Here is a 7,500-nt window from a genome sequence, read left to right as displayed (position 1 = left end):
GCCCTCGCCCGCCCCCCCGGCTTGCCGCTTGGCTCGGCTGCCCGCCCGCCCGCTAATCCCCCCAACGCCCCCACCCCAAAAACACCCCAGCCCTACCGCATGCCGCTCCCCCTCTCCCCGCTCTCGCTGACCGCTGCCACCCCCCCCCCACCCCTCCCCCCCGAAACAAACCCCCCAGCCCTACCGCATGCCGCTCCCCCTCTCTCCCTAGCCTGCCCCCCCCGCCGTCGCTTGCTGCCGCCGCCGCCGCCGCCGCCGCCGCCGCCGCCGCCGGGACCCCGCCTCGGTCTGGTGGCGCGCGCTCGGAGATCCCCGGCTACCCGTCCGTCCGTCCCTCCCTCCCGCCCCGCCCCGGGGGAGGGCCCGGGGCAGCGCGGGCAGGCGGGGAGCAAAAAAAGGCGCGGGCGCCAAAAAACGTCGGGGTCCCGGGGTGGCGGAGGGGGGCGGCGGCGGGGGCGGCGGCGGGTACACGGCGCCGGGTCCAGGGCGCCGGGTCCAGCCCGTCCCGGGGCGGGGACAGGTGGTGTCGTCCGTCCCCGCCCCCGTAACCTGCTCTGAAGCATCCGCTTCCCGCCGCGGTTCGCCCTCCACCCCCCCGCCGCACACGCAGCTGCCGCTTCCCGCCGCCTCTGCCCCCCGCCCCGGGATCAACCACCCGCCGGGTCCAGCCGGTCCCGGTCCCGGGAACCTGCTCCCGGGGCCAGCCGGAGCCACGCCCCCTCCTCTGACGCTTCCAGCTGCCGCCTCCCCTCCCACCCCCCAAACTCACACTGGCCCTCGCCGGCCCGCCCACCCGCCTACCTGCTTGCCCGCCGCCGCTGGGTGGCGTGCCGGACACTCGCACACAGGTACACAGACAGGGACACAGGGACACAGGCACTCAGGCACACAGGGACACAGGGACACAAGGACACAGGGACACAGGCACTCAGGCACTCAGGCACTCAGGGACACAGGGACACAGGGACACAGGCACTCAGGCACTCAGGGACACAGGGACACAGGGACACAGGGACACAGGCACTCAGGCACTCAGGGACACAGGGACACAGGGACACAGGGACACAGGCACTCAGGCACACAGGGACACAGGTGGCGGGCCGGAGGCCTCTCTCCACTGTGTGGCAGGGGTCCAAGAGCCACCCCAGCCCAACCCAGAGGGTCTTTTGCACCTCTCTAGAGGCCACCCAGAGACCCCAGGCCGCAGCAGAAGCCTCCCCCGCATGCTCTGCAGGCTTCCGACCCACCCCAGGCCGCACCAGAAGCCTCCCCCGCAAGCTCTGCAGGCTTCCGACCCACCCCTGGCCGCAGCAGAAGCCTCTCCCGCACGCTCTGCAGGCTTCCGACCCACCCCAGGCCGCAGCAGAAGCCTCTCCCGCACGCTCTGCAGGCTTCTCAGCCACCCCAGGCCGCAGCAGAAGCCTCCCCCGCACGCACTGCAGGCTTCTCAGCCACCCCAGGCCGCACCAGAAGCCTCTCCCGCACGCTCTGCAGGCTTCTCAGCCACCCCAGGCCGCACCAGAAGCCTCCCCCGCACGCTCTGCAGGCTTCTCAGCCACCCCAGGCCGCAGCAGAAGCCTCCCCCGCATGCTCTGCAGGCTTCCGACCCACCCCAGGCCGCACCAGAAGCCTCCCCCCGCACGCTCTGCAGGCTTCTCAGCCACCCCAGGCCGCAGCAGAAGCCTCTCCCGCACGCTCTGCAGGCTTCTCAGCCACCCCAGGCCGCACCAGAAGCCTCTCCCCGCACGCTCTGCAGGCTTCTCAGCCACCCCAGGCCGCACCAGAAGCCTCCCCCGCACGCTCTGCAGGCTTCTCAGCCACCCCAGGCCGCAGCAGAAGCCTCTCCCGCACGCTCTGCAGGCTTCTCAGCCACCCCAGGCCGCACCAGAAGCCTCCCCCGCACGCTCTGCAGGCTTCTCAGCCACCCCAGGCCGCACCAGAAGCCTCTCCCGCACGCTCTGCAGGCTTCTCAGCCACCCCAGGCCGCACCAGAAGCCTCCCCCGCACGCTCTGCAGGCTTCTCAGCCACCCCAGGCCGCACCAGAAGCCTCCCCCGCACACTCTGCAGGCTTCCCACCCACCCCAGGCCGCAGCAGAAGCCTCTCCCGCACGCCCTGCAGGCTTCTCAGCCACCCCAGGCCGCAGCAGAAGCCTCTCCCGCACGCTCTGCAGGCTTCTCAGCCACCCCAGGCCCCAACAGAAGCCTCTCCCGCACGCTCTGCAGGCTTCCGACCCACCCCAGGCCGCACCAGAAGCCTCCCCCGCACGCTCTGTAGGCTTCTGACCCACCCCAGGCCCCAACAGAAGCCTCCCCCGCACGCTCTGCAGGCTTCCGACCCACCCCAGGCCGCACCAGAAGCCTCCCCCGCACGCTCTGCAGGCTTCTCCGCCACCACAGGCCGCACCAGAGGATCTTTTGCACCTCTCTGGACGCCACCCAGAGACTCCAGGCCGCACCAGAGGCCCCCCCCCCCAACCATTTACAGGCTGCAGTGCCAGCCTAGGCCCCGCTGGCAGCCTCCCTTGTCTGCTTTGGAAGGCCTCCCATCCACTCCAGACCTGCCTGGAGGCCTCCCTCGACTGCTCCCGGGGCCCTCGAAGCCACCCTAGGCCTTTCTGGAGGACCTGCTCGACCGCTCGGGCGGCTTCTGACGCACCCTCGGCCATCCGGCGCCCAGCAGCTCCCAGGGCCAGGCACCGGCCTCCCCCTCCGGCCGCCCCTGGGGCCGGGGGTGGCTCGGACTCGGCGCCCCCAACGTGTCGTCCCGTCCCCCCCCCGCCCCGCACCGCCGAACATTCGCTGCAGCCGAGGGCTTGCCGCTCGACGCCTACCCCACCCGCCCAGCCCCCCCGCTGCGGCCCGGCGCTGCCCCGGCCGCTGCGCCCCGCCTCTCATCGCTCCCCCCACCCGGCAACCGGCCGCCGGGCACGGCAAGTCCCAGGGCAGGGAACAGGTGCTGCCGGGACCCCGTGCTGGCTGCCGGCTTCCCGGGGCTGCCCCGGGCACGGACAGGTCGCCCCCCCCGCCCCGGCGAATGTTCACCGAACCGGCTGCCGGCTGCCTTCGAGCACCCCCCGCCCCCCGCCACTATCGTCCCCCCCGCCCCCCCCTCCGCCTCCGCTGCCGCTTCTCCCCGCACCGCCTCCACTGCCTCCCCCCGCCGCCGGCGAACGAGTCGCCGGATCCGTAGGGTGCCGGGAGCCCGAACGGCGAGCGGCTCCGGCTGCTGCCGGGACCGCGGGGATTCGAGCCGGTCCGGCCGCGGCCGGGACCCCGTGCCGGAAGCCGGCATCCCGGGACGGCCCCGGGACGGCCCCGGTCGCCGGCCGGGTGACGTTCAGCGAAGCGGCTGCCGCCAGTCTTTGGGCCTCCCCCGTGCCGGGGCCGCGGGGCTTCGAGCCGGTCCGGCCGCGGCCGGGATCCGGGGCCGGACGATGGCTTCCCGGGCCGGTCCCGGTCGCCTCCCGGGTGACGTTCACCGAAGCGGCTGACGGCTGTCTTCGAGCCCCCCCCCCCCCTCCGCCTCCGCGGCCGCTTCTGCCCGCACCCCCTCCACTGCCTCCCCCCGCCGCCCGCGAACGAGTCGGCGGATCCGTAGGGTGCCGGGAGCCCGAACGGCGAGCGGCTCCGGCTGCTGCCGGGACCGCGGGGATTCGAGCCGGTCCGGCCGCGGCCGGGACCCCCGTGCCGGAAGCCGGCATCCCGGGACGGCCCCGGGACGGCCCCGGTCGCCGGCCGGGTGACGTTCAGCGAAGCGGCTGCCGCCAGTCTTTGGGCCTCCCCCGTGCCGGGGCCGCGGGGATTCGAGCCGGTCCGGCCGCGGCCGGGATCCCGGGCCGGACGATGGCTTCCCGGGCCGGTCCCGGTCGCCTCCCGGGTGACGTTCACCGAAGCGGCTGCCGGCTGTCTTCGAGCCCCCCCCCCCCCTCCGCCTCCGCTGCCGCTTCTCCCCGCACCCCCTCCACTGCCTCCCCCCGCCGCCGGCGAACGAGTCGCCGGATCTGTAGGGTGCCGGGAGCCCGAACGGCGAGCGGCTCCGGCTGCTGCCGGGACCGCGGGGATTCGAGCCGCTCCGGCCGCGGCCGGGACCCCGTGCCGGAAGCCGGCATCCCCGGACAGCCCCGGGACGGCCCCGGTCGCCGGCCGGGTGACGTTCACCGAAGCGGCTGCCGGCTGTCTTCGAGCCCCCCCCCCCTCCGCCTCCGCTGCCGCTTCTGCCCGCACCCCCTCCACTGCCTCCCCCCGCCGCCGGCGAACGAGTCGCCGGATCCGTAGGGTGCCGGGAGCCCGAACGGCGAGCGGCTCCGGCTGCTGCCGGGGCCGCGGGGCTTCGAGCCGCTCCGGCCGCGGCCGGGACCCCGTGCCGGAAGCCGGCATCCCGGGACGGCCCCGGGACGGCCCCGGTCGCCGGCCGGGTGACGTTCAGCGAAGCGGCTGCCGCCAGTCTTTGGGCCTCCCCCGTGCCGGGGCCGCGGGGATTCGAGCCGGTCCGGCCGCGGCCGGGATCCCGGGCCGGACGATGGCTTCCCGGGCCGGTCCCGGTCGCCTCCCGGGTGACGTTCACCGAAGCGGCTGCCGGCTGTCTTCGAGCCCCCCCCCCCCCTCCGCCTCCGCTGCCGCTTCTCCCCGCACCCCCTCCACTGCCTCCCCCCGCCGCCGGCGAACGAGTCGCCGGATCTGTAGGGTGCCGGGAGCCCGAACGGCGAGCGGCTCCGGCTGCTGCCGGGACCGCGGGGATTCGAGCCGCTCCGGCCGCGGCCGGGACCCCCGTGCCGGAAGCCGGCATCCCCGGACAGCCCCGGGACGGCCCCGGTCGCCGGCCGGGTGACGTTCACCGAAGCGGCTGCCGGCTGTCTTCGAGCCCCCCCCCCCTCCGCCTCCGCTGCCGCTTCTGCCCGCACCCCCTCCACTGCCTCCCCCCGCCGCCGGCGAACGAGTCGGCGGATCCGTAGGGTGCCGGGAGCCCGAACGGCGAGCGGCTCCGGCTGCTGCCGGGACCGCGGGGATTCGAGCCGGTCCGGCCGCGGCCGGGACCCCGTGCCGGAAGCCGGCATCCCGGGACGGCCCCGGGACGGCCCCGGTCGCCGGCCGGGTGACGTTCAGCGGAGCGGCTGCCGCCAGTCTTTGGGCCTCCCCCGTGCCGGGGCCGCGGGGATTCGAGCCGGTCCGGCCGCGGCCGGGATCCGGGGCCGGACGATGGCTTCCCGGGCCGGTCCCGGTCGCCTCCCGGGTGACGTTCACCGAAGCGGCTGACGGCTGTCTTCGAGCCCCCCCCCCCCCCTCCGCCTCCGCGGCCGCTTCTGCCCGCACCCCCTCCACTGCCTCCCCCCCGCCGCCCGCGAACGAGTCGCCGGATCTGTAGGGTGCCGGGAGCCCGAACGGCGAGCGGCTCCGGCTGCTGTCGGGACCGCGGGGATTCGAGCCGGTCCGGCCGCGGCCGGGACCCCGTGCCGGAAGCCGGCATCCCCGGACAGCCCCGGGACGGCCCCGGTCGCCGGCCGGGTGACGTTCACCGAAGCGGCTGCCGGCTGTCTTCGAGCCCCCCCCCCCCTCCGCCTCCGCTGCCGCTTCTCCCCGCACCCCCTCCACTGCCTCCCCCCGCCGCCGGCGAACGAGTCGGCGGATCCATACCGTCCCGAGAGCCCGAGGCGGCGGCACCCAGTGCGGGTCCGGCCGAGGCCGGGACCCCGTGCCTGTCGCAGGCTTCCCGGGACGGCCCCGGAACGGCCGCGGTCGCCGGCCGGGTGACGTTCTCCGAAGCGGCTGCCGGCTGTCTTCGAGCCCCCCCCCCCCCTGCCGGAGCCGCGGGGATACGAGCCGGTCCGGCCGCGGCCGGGACCCCGTGCCGGAAGCCGGCATCCCGGGACGGCCCCGGGACGGCCCCGATCGCCTCCTGGGTGACGTTCACCGAAGCGGCTGCCGGCTGTCTTCGAGCCCCCCCCCCCTCCGCCTCCGCTGCCGCTTCTCCCCGCACCCCCTCCACTGCCTCCCCCCGCCGCCCGCGAACGAGTCGCCGGATCTGTAGGGGGCCGGGAGCCCGAGGCGGCGAGCGGCTCCGGCTGCTGCCGGGACCGCGAGGCTTCGAGCCGGTCCGGCCGCGGCCGGGATCTCGTGCCGAACGTCGTCTTCCCGGGACGGTCCCGGGAGGGCCCCAGTCTCCTCCCGGGTGACGTTCACCGAAGCGGCTGCCGGCTGTCTTCGAGCCCCCACCCCTGCCGTGGCCGCGGGGATTCGCCCCGGTCCGGCAGCTGACGGTTCCCTGTGTCGGACGCCGGCTTCCCGGGACTGCCCCGGGACAGCCCCGGTCGCCTCCCGGGTGACGTTCACCGAAGCTGCTGCCGCCTGTCTTTGTCCCCCCCCCCCCGTGCTCTCCCTCAGGCGGGAGGTAGACGTGCTCTCCCTGGGCGAGTAGACGTGCTCTCCCTGGGCGAGTAGACGTGCTCTCCCTGGGCGAGTAGACGTGCTCTCCCTGGGCGAGTAGACGTGCTCTCCCTGGGCGAGTAGACGTGCTCTCCCTGGGCGAGTAGACGTGCTCTCCCTGGGCGAGTAGACGTGCTCTCCCTCGGCGAGTAGACGTGCTCTCCCTCGGCGAGTAGACGTGCTCTCCCTGGGCGAGTAGACGTGCTCTCCCTGGGCGAGTAGACGTGCTCTCCCTGGGCGAGTAGACGTGCTCTCCCTGGGCGAGTAGACGTGCTCTCCCTCGGCGAGTAGACGTGCTCTCCCTGGGCGAGTAGACGTGCTCTCCCTGGGCGAGTAGACGTGCTCTCCCTGGGCGAGTAGACGTGCTCTCCCTCGGCGAGTAGACGTGCTCTCCCTCGGCGAGTAGACGTGCTCTCCCTCGGCGAGTAGACGTGCTCTCCCTCGGCGAGTAGACGTGCTCTCCGCGGAGATCGCGCTTGTCGCCAAGGGGTCGCTGTTGCGCTCTGCCTCCGCCTACGTCATCGTACAAGCCGGCGTGATTTCTGCGACCTGCCGCTGGGCGGAGGTCAGCTGGTTGTGCGCTCGGGGAGCTGACGGCCCTCCAGTTCCGTATATGAGGGAACGAGTGACGCCGAGCACTCCCAGGGCAGCGCTGCCGAGCGGCTGCTCCAAGCCACCCGCCAGGCGGCTGGGCAGGGGTCCGTCTGGCTTCTCGGTGGCTTTCGCCCGGGTCAGAGAGGGGACCCGCGGGGCCGAACAAAGGCGCGGCGGTTTGGAGCGGCCGCTGGCGCACCCTCAGCGGTGTTGGATGGGTTTCGCTCGTCCGTGAGCCGGAGCCCAGCCCGGGCTCAGCAACGAAAGCGGGGAAAAGAAAAAAAGTTGACGAGTGGCTGGCGCCGGCCACTGCCGAAGTGTGGAACCCCCGAAGCGAAGTTTGCCCGGTGGGGCACGGGGGCAGAGAAAGCCGGGGAGACGTGGTGCCGGCGTCGGTCCCACCAAGAATGGAAAGCAAGCCCGTCCAGGCACGGCGAGAGAGAGCCCGGTAAGGGGCAGAGAGAGTTCCCAGCACTGGACCCTCT

This window comes from Melanerpes formicivorus, unplaced genomic scaffold (genome assembly GCF_026170545.1).
Source record: "Melanerpes formicivorus ecotype bairdi unplaced genomic scaffold, bMelFor1.0.p_v2 SCAF_334, whole genome shotgun sequence".
Taxonomy (NCBI): Eukaryota; Metazoa; Chordata; class Aves; order Piciformes; family Picidae; genus Melanerpes; species Melanerpes formicivorus.
Note: the sequence above shows the minus strand (reverse complement) of the source record.